Genomic DNA, 20058 nt, shown 5'->3' with positions numbered 1-20058 from the left:
TACAGTCATCAGAGCCCTGCTCTGCCTCTTGGTGATGTGTGTTGTGCTGGATCCAAGGAGACCGCACACAGGCCCGTCGTCTTTCTGTCCCCTCTTCTGCATCTGGCTGGGCAGAAGTTTTCTGTCTGTCTGAGTACATTTGCTCCACTGCCATCACTTGTGCTCATACTCCCCTTAAGTCTGTGGGAGTCACAGTCAGAAGGGGCCATCAGAAGGGGCCTGTTTGTGTCTTTCTGCTGCTGGTTCAGGGTCAAGAGCTCTTGGTCATCTTGGCCATGCTTCAGTCCCTCATGTCATCTCTACCAGCACAGGCAGGGCCTTGCCCTCTGCCTGCAGGTTTCCATACAGCAAGGGGAACGTGGTGATTTCTCCCTGCATCAGGGTCCCTGCTTGGCCCCCATCCTGGAGAAAAGGCCTCAAAGCTCTGGGGCCTTGCTCCCTTGCACTGCTGGCTGATGTTATCTGCCCAGCCACAGCGGCCAGAGCCACCAGTTAGATCCCCAACCAGGACTGCAAGTCCTGGCCTGTCAAGGGTGACCGAGATGATGCCCCAGGCAGGGTTACAACAGACAGCCCCCAGTGACTCCATGATGCTACCGGGGATTGAGATCTGCCCTTGAAATCCTCAAGGCTTTTCCTCCCCATTGGGGCAGGACTGTGTCCCACAAGAGGCCTGTCCTGCTCAGAGCAGCTGGAACAAAGAGGTCTGCTCCATCTCACAGCCCCAGGAGAGGGATGTGGCAGCAATGAGGTTTCCTCTGGCGTTTGCTCTGTGCCAAGTTTGGGGAGAATTTCAGTGCTGCAAAAGCACTTGGTCAGGGTTGGCATTTCAGGACTGGGGGTGGTGGAGCAGAGGCATCACAGGGATGGGAGGAGATGGGGATTCCTTGAGGAAAGGGAGAAACTTCCAGCCTGGAAACCCTTTTGTTCCTCCTGGCACAGTTTGGGGCAGGCAGCAGGGTGGGGGGAAAGGTGTGGTGGGATCTTGACATAGAGCCGCCTCAAGCTGATGTCCCAGCCTCTTTTAAAATGTCCTTGAGTACTTGGATTTGCCTCAGATTAAGTCCAGTTGCCCAAGCTGGCGTGTACCCATACACAGATTAAATGAGAACCACCCGTAACACCTCCTGTCCTCCCTCCTCCTCTCCCGCGCAGGTTCATTAAGGCTTCCCCAGCGAAAACAGGCTGTGTTTCGGGGAAACGCCGGAGCGTTTGATATTTTCCACTCTGCGTGTCAAGGGCATTTACAGTCGGCGTCAGGCTGTTCCGTCAGTCTGAGGGAAGCACTTTGAAGTGTTTGTGGTAGAGGCCACATGTGCAGTCAAGATGTGCCGCTGCCTCTCTAGCTCCCTTTGCATTCCCAGCACCATGTGACAATCAACAACACGGCTTAACCCTTTCGCACCGCTGCCTTGTCCCACTTGGAGATGGGGAACGGGGTCCTCATCCCCTTGTGTGTTCTGGTGGCTGTGCCCAGGAAGCCTGCAGTGATCCTGCTTCATTCTGGGGAAGCGCAGCACAGCTCAGGCAAACACGGCTGGTGAAGGCGATGGGATGGAGGTGGGAGGCCATGAAGCTGCTGGGCCAAGCAGAGGGTCTGTCGCTAATCCCCACACACGCTGCCAGAGGTCCTGCTTTGATGATGAAAGTAGCATCATTTGCCACAAGCAGCTGTGGAGTCGGTTCCCACCCTTGCCCATCCTGCAGTGGGTCCCAAGAAACCGCATGGAAGGAGTCCCAGTGGCTGTGACACACCAGGGGTGCCCACAATGACATTACTGCCCATCCCTCCAGCATGATGGATGGCATATGACAAAAGGGGCAGCACTTGGGCTGCGCAGCTGCTGCCCAGGGAGCTCTGGGCACAGGGTGAACAATTGCAGCTGCTTCCCCTCAGAGGCACTGGTGCAAAGCTGGCAGTGTTTCCAGGAGCTCTCCGCAGGGCCAGTGGTCAGGGGTGAATCTCATTTCTTTGTGGAGGGCTTGCACAGTAGCCACGTAGTGCTTTGCCATAGCTGCAGGCTTTAGGGTATTTCCATGTGCCCTGGAGAGGAGCTTGCCTTGAAATGAAACATGGGGATCAGCATGCACAGCTGCTCTTTTAGGGGACAGTAGTATCCACCCAGCCATACACCCCTTCTGGGCCATAAAAAGAGTGCTGGGACAGGGTAGAGAAATTCAAGACATATGGGGTCACCAAGTGATGCTTAAAGAGGTACCTTCTCCCCTGGCTCCCCTCAGGCAGGAGGAGAGTGGTTTCTCCGAAGAGCGCCCTGCCAGCCTTCAGTCCTTGGGGGTGAATCTTCCATCTTCTATCAGGAGCCCTTGGCTGGTTATTGGTAGCTGGGCTTGGCTCACACCTTTGGAAGTCCCATAAGACAGAAACTCAAACCTCGCTGCTGTGCAAGCCTGACTCTGCCAGGGGTTGAACGGCAGCCTTCATGGGGTGGTGTCAACTCTGAGCAGATTCCCAGTCTGATCTGTGCAGCCTGGACACACTGCAGTGATAAAAAGGACAGGGAAGGCTACAGGGGAGCAAAGAGCCCAGTGGAAGAGGCAGAGCTGAAGAGCTATGAGCTAAGGGGACAGGGATGTGAGCTGTGCAGAGGCAGCTCCCACCCTTTGCTGCCTCCAGAACAGTAGTTTTTGGGTCCAACACGGTGCTGCCCCATTCACTCAACCCTGCATTCCCGTAGTTGGGAGCAGAGCCGAGTCTGCAGGCACATTCCCCCATGGCGCTCCTGCTCTGCCGTGGCAGCACAGATCCAGCACGGGAACGCCGCTCCGGCAGCTGCAGTGTTAATGTGTGGCATAGAAAAAATAATCTTCCTTTTTAATGATTGCATTAGAGAGGGTGGAGGCTGGGGGGGAGGGTGTCATTGTACTGGCCCTGGTTTGGCAGGGAAAAGACATCTTCTGGGCTGCAGCTTCCTAGAGAAGTTGAAGCCAAGGCATTATCCAGTGTAACTGACCTCTCCTTCTTCCATGAAAGCCCCCTCCCTGCAATTAATCTGAGTCCTGGAAACCCCTGCCTTCCGCTCTGATTTCCCAGTCCCTGGCAAAGTGTCTGACTCATCCCGCATCTCTCTGGCCATGGCTCCTCCTTGCTGAGGTGATTGACTCCGTCACCCAGGGAGGGCTGTGCTTTGCTGTCTTCAAGAGGGTGGATCAGACAGCCCTGGCCTTACATCCCTGCCTTCGTGTGTGTGATTCCATGTGCTGAGCTGGCACCAGGAGGAGAGGTGGCAGGAAGTTACAGTCTGCTCTGATTCATCAGACCACTTTGAAATCCCAAATCCTCTAAACCTGAAAGGTCAGTTAGACAAGTGACTCCAGTGTTCCTGGAGCACCACCCCTACACCCTGATAAAAGCAGGGCCTGTCCACAGAACTGCGGCCATCCAAACATCATCTGCTTAGCTTGAGTTTGTCACCAGCCCAGCGGTGAGAAGGGGATGCAGGATGGCTACATCAGGTGGGAACAGCTGCCCTAAACAGCCTTGCAAACATTAGGCAGAGACACCACGTGAGCAGGAGCTGGTCATGGCTTCATGTTTTTCAGTTTGAGGGATCTTTCCAATTAGACTTGTTTTCCATTTCTGCTGGAATTGCTACCTGGGGTAGAAATCATTTTCTTTAGAGTTTCTTTTTCTTCCCCATTGCCCAAAAGCCCCTCCACTCTGCCATCGAATTCACAGACCCAAGGGCAGGCGGATTTTCTTCCACCTCACAAACCCCAGTGAGGCTGATTTCATAAGGTCTGAACGTGCCATGGACTCCAGCTGTCTGTCACCCAACCTGAGTGTTGAGGGATATTCATCCCTGTCAGCATGCCAAGCCAAGCTTTGATGCCAAGGATATGTGAGATATTCACGGGCCGTGGCTGGGGAATGAAGACAGCTTCCCCTCTCTGTGCCCGTGACACGCCGTGCTCGCTGACAGCCCAAAAGGCTCGTACAGCTGTGGGCTGACCTGGTCACACACCCCAGCTCTGTTAAGGACAACTCCTCACCCTCGCATAAACCCTTCACTCAGAGGATCACAGAGCGCTTTGCAAATGCCTGCTTATTAATCCGCACCACGGTCCTGGGAAGAAATAAGAGACACAGGGGAATCACCTCATTTGCTATGGAGAGGGGGCGCTTTCTGGGGTGAAACTGAGGCATTTGAGAGATGAGAACAGGGCTGTTCCACGTAACACACCAGCCAGAAATGAAAGGAGTTAAAATCGTGGTGAATGAGGGGAACTTTGGGCAGGAATAGTGTGATTAATCACACTGAAACTTGGCTAAGACAACAGTGAAAGGCACCATGTGATTTTTATCAGGCTCTGTTAGTGCTCCACTCATACTCCAGTGTGACAGGTAATGCAGCATCCCAGGAGAATGGGCTGGGATGACAGGATCAGTACTCAGCTAGGGAGGGAAAGGGCTGGGCAGAACTTCCAAAAGCAACAGCGTGACTGAGATTGTTGGACACGACCCACTGCTGCCCATCAGGCCTCAGGCTGGTTCACTGGCTGAGAAGTTCTTGCTCCTTGTGACTGCAGAGACAAGTGGCTCTCAGCCCATAACCCAGGACACTGTTGTCACCTGCTGTTTGTGTCACACACACCCCCCCACCCCTTGACAGGAGGTGCTTTTTGACGTTCCCACTGCTGAATTTGTGTTGCCTCAGGCAGACAAGACAAAGGCATGCCTGGTCTTTACCTGCAGCTTTATTCTCCCAGTTAGTCTCTGCACCTTGGACTGCCTACCTCTCCTCAATCCTACCATTCCCTTGGAAAGCTCCTCATCTTAGCCACACCCTCCTGCACGTGCAGGATATGCACGAAATCAGAGGCAGGCACAGCTACATAACCCTCACTGTTGATGAGTCTCAAGGTGGTTTACTAATAATCCGGAAACTACGCTTGCCAAAGTGGGATTATCTGAAAAGCAAACTCTACTCAGTTGCAAGACGAATGCTGCCTGGTCCCCAAGCCCAAAACAGCCCAGATGACAATACTGGCAAGGCAGAAAAGGTCACTTAGAGCTCCTTTCCACTCCAGGATTTCAGGAAACATGAATTTGCCAATCCTTTAATTCTAACAGCTCGTTTCAGAGCAGATTATACAAGACTGCAGGACACTAACAGGGACTGGGAACACTGTGTAAGTGCACATTTTGCAAATGCTACTGAACCAGCTCTAGATGATGGCAGGAGGCGGAGGATGAGATTGTATAAGCTGAATGAAGCAAGAGCTCAGTCTTTTTTTCTGGGCACTGATAGCTCTAGTAATTATCAGTGCCAGCCCTGTCAGCCCTGTGCCTCTGCCCAGGCCACGTATCACTCTGAGGTGGCTTTTGTATCCTCATTGCAAAGAAGGATTTTATCCTGCTAGGGTTTATTATTCTTTTATAGACTGAAGGGCTTCAGCCTAATCTTTCAACAAACAAAAGGAATCTTTCAACATTTCAATGCTGTTGTAATTGGCTCCAAAAATAGCACCCTCAGAGCCACATTTCTTAAACTTCTCAAGTCCAAGGATTAACCTTTTTTTCAGATTAAAAAAAAAATAATCTGAAGACCAACTTGTATATTTTTCATATATCAAATCAAATAAACAAAAGACTAAAATTTGAAAGTTCACAGAATCAAAGTTAATCTATAGTAGCTCTTATTTCCTCCCATTTTGTTTGCGCCCTTGCTTCTGTGGCTGTCAGAGGGGAGGAGAGAGGCTTTACTATTGTTTCATGAGCCACCGCTGGATGTTTTATTGACCACCAAAGGCCTGTGGATCAGAGTCTGAGAAACACTTCTTTAGAGATAAACAGGCTCGTTACAGGCAGCCCTGACTCTCTGCCTCTGCCTTCTGGCTCAAGCTGCAGCAGAAGTTCTGACTTTAACTCCTTTACCCACTGAAGTTGCCACCCCTGGGGACCAGGTGCTCTGCACAGCTCCGTTCATGCCGCCCTGTCCTGGCAATCGTTGTGCATTCAGTGTATACCCCTGGATCCAGGCCATGCTCCGTGTACTCCACCCAGGTCAGCTCCATGGCAAAGTACCATTGCCCCAGGGATGCAGAATAATGCCAGTTTGTCCTGTATCTTAAAAAAGACAGTATGTGTCCTCTCAGAGAGGATGAGTTGTCTCCACTGCTCCTCTGTTGTCGTAAACGGCTTTTCCTGCCAGGAAAACTGGCCTCAGTGCAGCCCTCTCTCCCAACTCCTCCAGCTGTCTCCAAATTTCGCAAGCAGACACCTTGGCACCTCCCATTGCCTTCGGACCGTGTTAGTGTTGGCCGCCTGGGACTGATGGCTTCCATCTTCTTTCTCCTTGTTTCATTAGCTGTCATGCTGGGGGTTTTGATCTTCCCTGGAGCCAAGCCCTGCCAAAAGATTTACTCCACTGCAGTGCTCCGTTTCACATAATTGCCAGGGAAAGCTGCGCAGTTGGTAACGACCAAGGGAAGGGAACAGGCTGGATGCACTCAGGATATGGCATTCACATATTGTACTTTCATAAAGGTATAGCAATGGAAACATTCCCTATTTTGATTGTCCCAAAGCCACAGGAAAAAGGGAATTAAGGGAATTGATATGTCTGGGATAGATGCCAGCTCTGATTTACTCACATTTTTACCCTGATGTGAAATACCTTGGTCAGAGATGGAAAACTTTTATAGAAGACGTGAACCAAATCAGGCCCTGCAAGTGCTGGTCTCCAGCTAAGAGCTGTCTCAGCTGGCACAGCCCAAGAAACACTAAAACAAAGGAACTGGGAATCAAATGGGCAACAGCAGCTCTGTAAGAAATTTCTTCCCTTCCTCCAGAGGGTTTGGACATGCCCACATTTGCAGTCTGCCTTCTAACCACAAAGTGCCTAAGGTACCAGAACACCAGTGAGTTAGGATGTAGGGCTTGGCTTGGCTCCTGGAAAGAGGATGTGCTTTATCATCAAATCCCAGCATGATTTGGTATGGAGAGGCACAGAGCGGTCAAGGCAGAGTGGTGAGCCCAAAACAGGGTTGCCTTTGGAAGGAGTATAAAAAGAAAATATCCTTGCTAACATAACCTCGCCTTCCAGTTTAACCTCCATGTTCCCTCAGAGAGTGCAAACATGCCTGCACATATTTTAGGCATAGCAACCCACTTAGGAAGAGTCAGATGTAGTGTAAGTCCAATTAAAGCAAAATGGAATGAAAGTCCCAAATTATTTCAATGTGTCAGAGTGAGGAGTTTGCAAATCCACTGGTTATTGCAAAGTTGTTCTGGGAAAAATAATTTCTGTATAGATTCCATCTCACTTTGCTGAATTCCATGGGAGTTTTGCCATCAACAGGAGAGGGACCAACACATACAGGCAGACTTTAGCCACGCATTAATTGTGCTTCAAGCCAAATGCATTTGCTCTTACACCCCAATCCTGCAATGGATTTTCTATAGATAGGTCTCTGTCCCTGCAGTGATGTCCACTGAACTCACACCAGCGAGATCTGACTGCAAGATCCCATCTGACTGTCAGGAAACCTCTAAGAACATATATCTGCATTAATTTTACTGAGATTAATATGGGTTCAATTGAGGGCAGAGTTTGATGAAAATATCTCATAACACATTGAGCTGGAGGGTAGATCAAAGCTGTTTTTTAGTTCACTAATAAACCAAAACAGAAATAGCACTGCAGAGGAAGCAGCTCATTTGTTTGTGATGGCTCCCTTCTTTGGGAAGGTGAGTACAGAAACCACAGAATTATTACTGCTAAAATAACTAAAACAAAATGCACAATTAGGCAAGCCTTTAATGTAGGATGTCATCCATAATTATTTCTCTTGTTAAAATTCCCAAACAGCAGGATGAAGCGTTCTGCCCACGTCACTTACCTCCAACCTCTGTTCAGAACAAGGTCAATTAGTGAAGATCCTTTCTTGATTTATGAAGCACAGCAGGGTTTTTTTGCATGTATTTAAATATTTAGAGAACCCCAGAATTCTGGTAGCATAAACTAGATTGACACCAACTCAGAGTGCCACCCAAAGATGGGGTTCCTCCAAGGTTCTGCTCTGCAGTTGAGCTCGTTGCTCTCCAAGGCTTTCTAACACACAGTTACCACAGGGCAGATACTGGCATGTTTTTTTTAAACTTGCTAGAAAGACATTTGGTCCCTTAAATGTAATTTTTGTCATTCAGCTAGAAAGTTTGTTTTCAGTATAAAATACTTTTTAATCACCTCTGTTAAGTCTTTCTACTTCATCTCATCTGGTTCCTATGGAAATGGCAAGTCTTCCAGAACTGCAAATTTTGTTTCCCAGCCAATATTAGGAAAACTGGTTTTTTTCCACTATCTTCTGAGATAGTATTTGCATATAAATACTGTTCAAGTCTCAGAAAATATGTTTGAAATTATTCTTATTATTCATTACACTGAAGACCTCCCATGTTTCTGTTTTATTTTTCTCCCTTTCCACATAAGCAAACAAAAAGTCTCCCATTTGCTTCTCCACTAATCCTCACCTCCTTTTTACATGGAGTTCTTCTTTACCTGAATTCTTGTTATAAGTAAAAAAGGAAACCCAAAGAGAAAAGACTAAAAGTTGACACCTTTTTGGCCAAAACAGCACTTCCCACCCTTGATCCATGGCTGGCTGGAAAGGTTATAAAAGTCTGTAGTTGGTCTGGTGAAGCAACTATTTTTAAAAACTCTCTATTCAAAATTGAACAATACAAGTGTAAGTGCTCCAAAAGGCATAAAGAAGGTTGTCAGGTTCTTTGCCATGGTTTGGGAGCCTCAGAGCAGAAGAGCATGGATTGCATATCTTTTTCTGTATGACAAGCTACAGTGAGCTGAACAAAAAGTGATGGACTTCCTGAGCAGGGCGAACACCTCACACATTATTGTCAAGTAGAAGAGACAGGTAGAAGAGACCTGAGTGAGCCAGAACCACTGAGGCTGCTCTGCTATTGCACTGCCCTTTTCACAAGCACACGCTGAGGGTACCTGCTCATGGATTCACTGAACATCCTGGGCTGGTTGCTGGTGCTTTTTTTCCACCTCTCTGCTGTCCCTCACTCCCATTTCAGGGTTCCACCTCTCTGCTGTGCACGCACTTAGGGTGGCACTTCCAGGTGTAAAACGAGCCTCAAACACAGGGAGAGACAACACTATCCATTAGGCAGTGAAACAGCAGGGCATGGCTACAGACCTGTCAATGCAAGTGCTGTGCAAGCCTCTGCTTCCAAGTCTTGTGAAAAACCATCTTTCCCCTCTACTTGGAAGGAGGACCCAGAAGGGGATGTGCAGCTGGAAAAATCTGTTCAGTCTGGGCAGGAAGGAAAACAGGAATGTGTTCACTCTCCCCTATACAGATCACTTTTGAAAACCCCACTTGTTCTGACATTGTCCCAGGCAAGGAGCAGACAGAGCACAGCACCAGATGAGAGCCACATGCTGAGATCAAGTGGTGAAAATCTTTCCTGTGTCTTTACATTGCTCCCGCAGGGCACCTGAATACCAGAGACTTGTGAGCAAAGAATTCACCTTCTCAGTACGATCGCTCTTGAGATTAGCACAGAAACGGAACAATAATATACATTTTAGCTGTCCCCTTGTTACCTCCTCACATACCTTGGAGTTCTTCAGAATCTTCCCAGTTGTTGAGAAGGAAGTTCTCCTTTAAAAGAACAGAAAAATATGTTTTGTTACTGTCTTCACCAGGTTGTGAGATATACAGAATTCTTAATAAGACCGTCCCCTCTATCCCTATAAAGAAGCTATGAACAAGCCAAGAGCCTGTGCCTTTTCACCTGCTTCACAAGCTACATTTTGGAGATTTTCAGGACTTGTGCTGCTGGGAGATGGCTAAAACAGTGCTAAGGAGGGGCACAGATCTCTGGGTTTTGCAACCGCAGCACCCATGGAAAGAAGCCCTGACATGGATGCTGGCAGTCGTGGGTGAACCTTCTTTTAGAGGAAATGGAGATGTGCTGGGAACCTCCCAAGAGAGCAAAAGAATGCTTCCAGACAGTCAGGTGGAGCAGCCTGCTGGCTCCATCAACCTGACGGACTTGGCAGCCTCTCCTGCTCCGGCTGGCCAGGATCCTGGAGTCTGCAAAGCTGCAGGCAGAGTTACTGAATTATTGGGAGAAAACAGATACCTGCATAAGCTTATACACAGTGACACACACACACACACACACACACACACACACACACACACATATATAACCACACACATACATTTACACATATCATGGAGTAAGCCTGCAGGATATATGAACTCCTAGCACGACTATGCCTTATCCTATAATGACTAAGCTGTCTCTGTTAGGCATATTAACTCTGCGGGAGAGCTCTGAGATCTTCCTGGAAAAGATTTAAAGATGCATTTTTATTAGCTTTTGTAGAAGAAGCACTAACTAAAAGCTCCTGAAGCTTGCCCAACAACCTCACATTCCCTGGGTTCCTCTAAGCCTGAGTCCTCGAAGTCTTTATGTAGCAGAGGCCAAATCCCATTTCCAGCTCCAGTCTGGGCACCAGGCTCTCTTCAAGGCTCTCCACTTCTTCAGCCCAGAGCTGCTTACGTCAGCAGTAGTTGGCCAAGAGAAAATGAGAACAATACAGCCTTTATAGATTACCAATATTTCAATTTACTGTAAATTATGCAGTATATAACACAGCTCAGAGGAGTAATTTGTCATTCTTTTGGATCCTTGCTCTCCTTTCTCTTCCCTCTTCACCTTCCCCTTTTCACTTTTCCTCCTTTCCACTTCTATCTTTTTGCCTTCTTTTCTCTCTCCTTTCTGCATTTCCTCCCTTCCAACAGATCCCACTATTGTTCTGTTCCAATCTCTACCTCTGTGTTATCTGCTAAAGTCACTGACAACAGAACATCTAAGTGGAGATGCATTCCAGTGTCCTGGAAGGGGATGCATCAAGCAAAGAGAGCAGGACTTGAGGGAATGGAGGACTGGGATATGCAAGAAGAGTTACAGGCAGGAAAGACCTGGGATACATCCACTGGTATAGGCAAAGTAGAGAACTCACCCCCAGCAGTGGCTAATAGAATTGTCTACAGCACTTCTGCCTGGAAATGCCAGTCCAAGAAAAATTAAATATCATAGTCATAAGGAGAAAAATAAATAGAAGTGTTTCAGCTTTGGAGTGTTGGATATTTGATCTTATCTGGAATGAGTGTGTGTGTCCATGTGTGCATACATCACTGTTTTTATTTTATTACAGAGTGCTGTTATGAAACTTCCCTTCCCATTTTGCATAAATCTTCCTTTTCAGACATGTGGTCACTGGTTTAGGGAATATTTACTGTGAAATGCCTCAGTTTTTGCAGACCCAACTTTTCTTGGTTTCGTTCTCGGGACTACACGGCACAACCAGAGCCTTTGCCACAGATGTTCCAGACACTGCTTTTAAAAAAATTATCCTGACCAAAATTGGTGCTTTGGCCCACGTGAACTGCTAAACATCATCACAAAGCAGCAATTAGTCTGTAAGTTACTTATGATCTTTGCCTTCTCAAACCTTAATGTTTAGGTCACATGGAAAAGTGCACTTATGGACACAAAACCAGGTTGCCATATTTGTTCAAACTCATCTTTGGTCCTCTTCCAAAAGCCAACCTCCCAGCTGACATTTGAGGTGTTGCTCACCTTACCTGGATGCCTGCTCAACAAAGGAGAAATCCCTTCTCCACAGCAAGTACAGGTCTTCCTCAATTCCCTCCAGAATTTAGGCCTCCAAAACTAAGGAGTTAAACTCCTTCAGTGCTGCAAAACCCCATGTTCTCCATGGACAGTCCGTCTGCAACACAAAGGAGCTGCTTCTCCCAAGCCAGGACTCAGAAGATGCTGTGCAACCTAGCAAAACTCCACTGACCCAGCTAGTTCCTGTTCTAGCCACAAAGGAACTCTTTGCCTTGCTAAGTTCTTTTTCTCTCAAGGTCATCTGACAAACAAAAACACTTTCAGAAAAGAAAACTCCCTTGAGCTCATCCCTTCTGTTCTTGGGATGGATGCCAGCCCATGTTCCCCTCCACTCTTTCCCAGTCACATAGACAATAGTTCTTCACCCCTCATTGTGCATAAAGATAAGCTTCCAAATGCCAGATGAAAGCATGAACACACATGCACTTCCTAGTATTAAAGACATTCTGCAAAGCATGGAAAACCTTCAGGACAGTCAGGAGAGAGAACAGACAAGATGAAACACTCAGTCTGCATTCCCAAGGCCCTGAGTGCACTGAAAGCTCTGCAGTCTCTCCCCTTTCCTTGGGGTTTGGCTGCCTGTGCTACAGGCCAGCTCTGACACGGTGCTACTGGGATCACACTGCTGTGAAAAACAATGGGAAATACTGATGAGCAGCCTTTACAGGGCCTTTCCCCACTTCCCATGGGAGCTGGCTTTGAGCTTGGGCTGTTGGTCCTCTATGACCTGTGTTCATCCACCTTGCTGATCCTCGTCCTGGATGTGGGGGGAGAATTGTTCCCTATTGTCCATGGAAGCAATCAGATCCAGGAGCTGGTGTCCACGCCCTTGCTGCAGTGCACTCCCCCTGCCTGCTGAGCACCAGGACAGGCAATTCAAGCACACTGGTCCCTATCACAAATGAGTGATGATCTTGTTCTTCAGGACACCTTCTCAGGCTGGAACTGGCCCCAGGCACAACTGTTCATGACACATCTCCAGGACAGGAGAAAGCTGGAGATCACACTGCTGCCTTTTAAAAGACACAAACAGGGAAACGTGTCAAAGTAAAATCACAGGGAACTTAATTTCACCGTCATTCTTCCTAAAATCACAGGTGTCTTTGTGCCAGCATTGTATTTTGGCATCATGTTTCCTTTCTGTACAGTTTTCTGTTCAGCATAAAGTGATACGAGAGCACAGAAACCCATCACTGGAGACAGTGAAAGCCTTCCTGGATCATCTGTTTCAGAGCAGGTCTCTATCTATCCCCCAGTTTTCACTTGCTGTAAAGTTACCCAGCCATATGTTTGCAATTAAAGTCTCAGTTCCTCCCAGGCTCATGGCAAATAGTCTGCTTCACCTGGGTCACATCTCTAAAGGGAATTCCCCCAGACTGGATTTGCAGGCCATATTCGGTGGCAGCTCTGACACAGGTATTAGCCATAATGGAATCCATGTCAATTATGAGTTCATCCATTCGTTTTCCTATCCAGGCCTCCCACTCAAATTTCAGAGATCTCCTTCTAAAATGCAACTTGACCCATTTTGGAATGGAGAGAGTTCCTTAGTCACTCCATTTGAGACCAATTAGGCTGTTTGATTTGGGATCCTTTATCCCTCAGTGCTCTTAGCCTGTCTGTTCCAATAAATGTTGCAAAAATCCCAGTGTCTGAAATCCCTGCACGCTTCATGGACCCTATTTCCTACTCAGTAACTGCACTCCTTTCACCGACCTGAGTCAATCACAGACTCTGGGGTTCCTTTGTGTGTACCAGCTCCATCTCCTTGAAATGCCCTTCAAATTTATGCCTGTGGAGGCCATGAGGATGAGGAGGCATGACTGACTCGTAATGCTTTCTCCTGGCTCAAGAGCTTGGAGCAATCTCTTTTGCAGAGAACCCACGATGTGAACACGCCCCAAGAGTTCACTTTTAATCGACCTCCCTGATTTGCTTGAAATATTGATCAAATCCTAACTGCTTCCTTTCCAACAATCTGATGGATGGTCCACTCAGCCCATGGATTTGGGGAGAATTCCAGCTTTCAAAACAAGGATCAGTCACAGATTAGCTGTGATTATTGGAGCTCAAAGCTTTTGTTTTATGTGTCCTTCCCAGATGTTTCCAGCCTCTCATGTCCCTGTAGACAAGTCAATGGTGCGGATTCAAGGCTGAAAACGGAAACAAGGTTGCAGGTTGTGAGAAGACATCTACCTGCTTTAATTCAACAGTCTTTAGAAGTTTTCCCTGTGTTCCAATCCAGAATAGCCTGCAAGGTTTGTGAAATCAGGGTGCAACCACAGTACACAAATAATTTAAACCCAATATAATGTAGACCTTTGACTGAGGAATGAGCCTGAGCACATATTTAACTGTCATCACAAAGAAGACAGCTTTCCTCATTAGGTGCTCAGATGAATTGTTAGAGGAGAAGGGCTGCAATTGTCTCTTCCCTCCTGAGCCTCTGGGAACGATCCTGAACTTTCTGTGAGGGAGGTGTGTTTAAGAATCCAAATCCGAACCTGACTCCGAAGTTGGCCACTCACCTCCTCTGCACACAGCAGACCCATCCCAGCTGAAGGCCTCCACGGCCTTGTGCTACGCTGGGAGTACAAAACCCAGATCTGGATCTTGCAGCCAGGGATCATCTCCGACATTCCCAGCTTTGGAACCGCAATTCCACTTGCTTTATGTTACTTGCCTGTTGGCTTTGTGGGAAGAAAAAAGTATTGTTATTAAAAAACCCAACCAGTAACAATCCAAAAGACAGCAATGCTGTCCCAACAACATTCCTCCTTGCAGGGCAAGGAAGAAGACAACTAAGCACAGCAGTACCCACATCCTTAGCCCTTTGGGCCTCACAGCATTTTCCTCCTCTTTCCTCTGCCTTTGTTTCGGGAGTTTTATTTCAATTTTTATCACTTTGGCTCGTGCTGCCTGAGAGGCAGGGGACCTCCTCGGTGTCGTTGAAGTGTTTACTCAAGACTGGAGCACACCCAAGAGGTGGGTTTCAAGCGCCTGAAACCCCACACCGTGGATGTTTTGCAGAGGGGGTGGCTGCAGCTGGCTCTGCACAATTTGCCCTTGGGGACAGGTTTGCCTGCCAGGGCAGGAGGGGTGCTGGGAGTAAAGCAAGTCATCTTCATCCTCCTCCTCTGTCTGGTATTTGGCTGTGGAGAAGTCGTTGTGCTGCAAGATAGATTCTGCCCCTATTCTGGATGATCTCCAGGCTCCCAGCAGTGCACAGGAACAGTGATCCTTAGGTTTCCTGAGCCTACAGCGCTGCCTGCTCCGGGAGCCCTCCACGCACATCCTGACCCAGGAGCTCTGATATCACCCCATGGAAACCAGACCTCCAGGCCTCTGTGTCTTGCTCATGCTACTAATGAAGGCACACAAATGCCCCACTCCTGCAGCCCTGTAGGAGCAGTTAGGGATCAGCTCTTCAGTGGTACATGACAGTCTAAGCCCAGGACACATAGGCTTTGAAAAAATCTTTAGCACTGCTACGTTTTATGGTAGGTTGCATAAAACTTTAAGATCCAAAAAAAGCAACACAGTGTTCAGCTCACCCCTGTCCTCCTTGCCATCACCATCCTTGCACAGCCTTTTGAACTTGGATTAAGGCCTGTGAACTATCCAGAGCCTTCCTCCTAGACAGGACTTCTCCACACCAGGGAATCTATTCTGCAAACAGCTTCATCCTGCTTTTCTCCATTTTCATCCTTGGTGGATTTTCACTGAATGAACTCTGTTTCCATCCTAAAGTCTTGCCTGTTTCTCTTCATTGCTACCTGCCTTCCTCTTCTTTCTGGTCCTCCAGATCACGAGCTTTTTCTATGATTTTGAATTCCTTTGCTCTTAAAGAGTGGATAAAAACATTTCATATTGGTGATAAGGTAATATTTTAAAAACAAACTTCTCATATTCAAACCGTATTGACAGATATATGAGCACATGTTCCACTTTGACACTGATTTTCTGACACATTAAAAAAATATAACCAAATACATTTCATATTGGAAAATACGAAATTTCAGAACACTTGAAAACTGTGGTAACAGAACTTTCTCATGTTATGAAAATGTTTCATTTTGGGGAAAGACTGGGTTTTCTTTGCTTTTCTTTTCTCCAGAAAAAATACTCAAAACAGGTACTTTTGAATGTTTGCACAAAAAATAACATGTTTTGTTTAAAAATCTCCTAATGAAAAATGTCCAGTTGGTCCCGGAGGTGGGTTCATTCCATGGTCACAATCCCTATTGATGGTGGTGAGGTTGGTTACGCTTGGTAAGAGACACAATGAAGAACTAACAAACATCCTTTGCTGTTCTGTGCCTGTCCCAGCTGTCCTCCCCCCGAGCTCCGATCTCTTGCTAGGAGGGAACGCAGTTATTTGTTATTGGTTTTGCACCGACCACGGAGCCTCATTTCTTAGGCAGCCTCCCAGGACAACCCCAGGTTCTCCTGTGCAGATGAAATATGGCTCTGTTGGTGCATGCTGACGGGCCCTCTCCATGGGCAGCTTGCAAGGAAACTCACCCGTGGCATTCTGGCACCATTCGGAGCCCATTAGCTGTGCCCCCGCTGCTCCTGCTTCCTCTGGCATTTTCAATGTTACCGTGGAATGAGGAGTGAGCCCCAGAAGAGGCACACACCTAGAAATATGGCACTTGTCCTGCTGCTGCTAATAACTACTGACACTTGGTTTTCCACACCTCCAAAGAGGTGAATTGAGTTTTCTTTGTTGTGCAGAAGAGCTCAAGATCAACCATCAGAGTGAATGGAAAATGAATTCTGGTCATAAATGGTTCCAAGGCTGCACCTTTGATACCGTAGCTTAAGCCCATCTGCCCAAACAATATTGGCTTTCTTCCCACTGCAGTTTTCTGTGCCTCCAAACCTCACTATTGAAATCAGGAGGCAGGCACAAAATGGAAGAAAAGAAAGGAAAAGAGAAAAAGGACAAGAAACGTGACACAATTTTACTGTTTCTCTAGGTTTTGTTAAGCTTTCAGGTGGAGTTGACTCACTGTGCTAGAAACTTTTCTGTAATCAGATGGGCAAGGAATATAACCTTGAAAAATAGAAAACCTGAGAGGTTTTGCATAATCACACACAACTTGTGCATCAGCCTAAACATCCCTTCTTCAGAAATGGCTTTGTTCTCCATTCAAACTTTGCCTCCCAGCCATTGCAGACATGGAAGCCAAGTGGTCTTTTGTCATGCCTGCCAAGAGTTTGGCTCAGAGCAGATCCCTTGCTGCACCATGAGGCCCCAGCAATGTCAACTAACACAGCATGTCCGAATTTCTGAGTTCACTTGCTGGTGCAAGTCATTGGGAGTCCACTGCTTTCCATGGGGCCAGGATTTCACACACTGGATTTGAGCTGCCATTGAGTTCAAATGCCATTCCTCTCAGTGTCAGGACTAGCGCCCTCCCAAAGAAGCCACGAGCAGCACTAAGGAAACCCAGAAATCTCAGCCTTTCCAAAACCAGCGGAGGAATTTTCCCTTAGTAACAAACCCCTCAGCATCTTTTGTTTTGGAAAGTATGATAATGTTTCCATATATTTTTTCCAAAATGCAGCCCTCAGGATCTTCATGTTGTCCTGATGCTGAGAAATCCCCTTGCTTTCCACAGAAAAAGAAAAAGGATGGCCCGCAGAGTGTTTGAAAGATGGCAGCATCCTCAAGCGTCCCTAAGCCTTGTTATCCCTTTGTTGATCCCAGGTTCCCAGGGCTTTTTGCCAGGTTGTTGGGGTCTGGCATCTCTGGGGGGTTTGTCTGGATTCTGGGGCAACACTCAGAGTGTCTGTGGGCTTCCTGTCCCACAGCAGGACTGAACATGGCACAGGGGCCCCAAGCCCTGGAAAACCAGGCAGCCGGCTGGCAGGGCACAGGCTGCGCTCCCGCAGACTCGTGGCTGGGCTCACCAAAACAGAGCCACTCCCGAGGACTTCAGCAGCGATGAAGGACTTCCTGACAACAAGGAAAGATTTCCATTAGCAATGTCCCAGACAGTCCCAATCTGGAGTTCCCGGCGAGGTGGAAAAGTCCTCGGCGCAGCCCAGCAGCTACACCAGGAGAGCTCGAGGCTCAGGAACCTCCCCCAGGGCTGTTGCTGGGCAGACTGGGACCCCTTCCAACCCTCTGCCTCCCCAAGGCCTGGGGTTAGCTATTGTTATTCTGGCTCCCTCCATACCTCTCTGCAGGAATGCTCCCTCCTAAGAAATGAGTCACACCTTACAGAGAGGCTGAGGAACCCTCTGGAGGTGCCTGTCTGCGGGTTCAGAAGGAAGGAGATGCTTTTGCCTGCCAACACTATGTCTTATCCAGGGGCTGTGCTGACCTCAGGTGATCAGGGGTACCTAGCCCCTCCAGCCCACAGTGTAACAGCCTTTTCCCTCTCCAGCTTTTCCCACCTCCCTGTGTGCTGGCACATGAACAGCGTGGAGGGCGGGTGGGTCCCCATTACCAACAGGGCCAGACCCACAGTTTGAGCTCATCCCAGATGGTCCCCACGCTCCCCCAGCAGCAAGGAGAGCACGTGGGCGGCAGCCACCGCGTAGGGAAGGGAGTTTGCTTCCCAAAACCCCACAGCTATCCAATAACAAAAAGTGACAGGGTAGGAACCCCTCCAGGCATCTCGGGTGGGTTTTTAATGCAGCATTCAGGCAGAATCTTTGTTCCAGGTTTTGCCTGGAGTTTATTTCTTAAGCACATAGACACCCAAGCCTGGGCCTCCAGCCCCCTGGCTTGTGCAAGAGCTCTTTTGCATGTAAAGCCCTCATGTCCACGTCCATTTCTGTAGCATATGGTGGGCTCTGCACAAGGCCTGGCAGAAAGAAATGGCACAAAATCTGTTGATAGATCATCTGTGGAAGGCCTGAACTCCAGCCAAGACAGATAAAAATAAAAGAAATTAAAATAGTTGTGTGTGTGTTTTATGAAGGGAACATTTATATTTTTAAACTAGGAGTAATTGTATTCTGTATCTGAAATGGCATCTGAAAGTGATTTAGTGGAACAATGTGGTTTCTGATTGGTGCTTGAACTAGTTCCAAAACATTTTTTATAATAAGCATCATAAAGATCCCAATTATCTGATCCTTTTTCCTAACATGGTCAGAGAGGATGTTTCCAAAGAAACGGCTCTTGGGTTGGTTTTTTCCCCCCTTTGTGACACTGATCCTGCAAACATTTACACACAAGGCTTAATCCTGTGAGTAGTCCCAGAGAAGTGAACCAAGGCAGCTCTCAGCAGCAAAGCTAATCACAAAGTAAACTACTAATGTTCAGATTTGCTAATCAGGGCAATCCATAGCCTTTCAGGGAAAGGTCTGCTTGTTATTCCGAGAGAGCCGTTCAGGACGCATTTACGATTCAATAAAGGAGGCCCCAGCATTACCAAAATAATTACTTACTCAAACAAGCCTGTAAAACTCAAGGACTGCCCCAAATAAAAGGAGGCTTCCCCCCCTCCAGTTTAATAACATAAATCTAGTGAAATGCATCTTGCTGCCATAAAATCAGTTCAACATGCCTTGGAAAACACTGATTTACTAAGTGGGCAGGGAGGTCAGATCCTGCTAGGGGCTTGGAGAGCTCAACATATGGAGAGAAGTTTTAAATCTGAAAGTTTTGTCAACCCACAGAAATGGAGAGCTGTTCATATCTTAGCTTGTAACTTCACTCTCCAAAATAAGATGCATAAAATTCTACAGATTAAATGGAGCCATTCTGATGACTAGTCAGTAAAGGTGATAAACAATGACCCCAAAACTCACTGTCCCTGCCTGCAAAACTGGCTTTACATTGGGAGCTCCCCCTTTGCTCTGGGACCCTGCAGGAGGGCTGGCTGTCACATCCTGGGCATTGCCTTTCCCAGGGAGCCCTCACCAGCCTGCAGGAACAACTCCAGCACCCTGCAGCACCCCAGACCTCCAGCCAGGAGCACTGCAGGGCAAGGCCAGCTGTGGATTAGGATGGCACAGTTAGGAGCAGCAACAAGGACTGCTATAGGACAGATGATTTCTTCCTGACAGAGACAAGAGTCTTTGCCTTCTTAGAAACACCTTTTCCACTTTTCAACCTGCAAAAAAAGCCTTTCTTTCCTGAACTAACTGGCTTTGGCTACATCATTCCTGCCACACACCACAACAGGGGAACCACAAGCCATCCTGGACACCAAGTTTCTGTTCTCCTTTCCAACACCACCTCGATTTTCCTGTTTTGAGCAACATGGGATTTAAGGTGCTGCAGAGGACAGCTGGGTGCCATCTCAATTCTGCAAGTGGTGACTAAAAATATGCAGTGGCTCTTGTGTTGAAAAAGGCTGTGTATGACATTGCCCTCAGAGTCCTCTTTCTCCACC

General features: G+C 47.7%; 1 protein-coding gene across 11 annotated transcripts in view; it reads right to left on the bottom strand.

Moving 5' to 3' along the window:
- GORAB (golgin, RAB6 interacting) overlaps positions 1-20058 on the bottom strand; it is an 86005-nt gene that overhangs the window by 51518 nt on the left and 14429 nt on the right. For 7 of the 11 annotated variants that reach the window (XM_027694665.1, XM_027694663.1, XM_027694671.1 and 4 more), the window contains one exon: positions 8979-9651. The gene's annotated coding sequence lies outside the window, so the exon portion shown is untranslated. Of the gene's footprint in view, positions 1-5245; positions 6370-8978; positions 9652-10425; positions 10442-20058 lie in introns of those variants that run through there. The other 4 variants (XM_027694673.1, XM_027694670.1, XR_003536102.1 and 1 more) reach the window with 4 other exon arrangements.

The sequence above is a fragment of the Neopelma chrysocephalum genome, unplaced genomic scaffold (assembly GCF_003984885.1).
Source record: "Neopelma chrysocephalum unplaced genomic scaffold, ASM398488v2 Primary Assembly neopelma1_98, whole genome shotgun sequence".
NCBI lineage: Eukaryota > Metazoa > Chordata > Aves > Passeriformes > Pipridae > Neopelma > Neopelma chrysocephalum.
The sequence above is the reverse complement of the archived record's forward strand: the minus strand, read 5'-3'. Positions and strand labels throughout refer to the sequence as shown.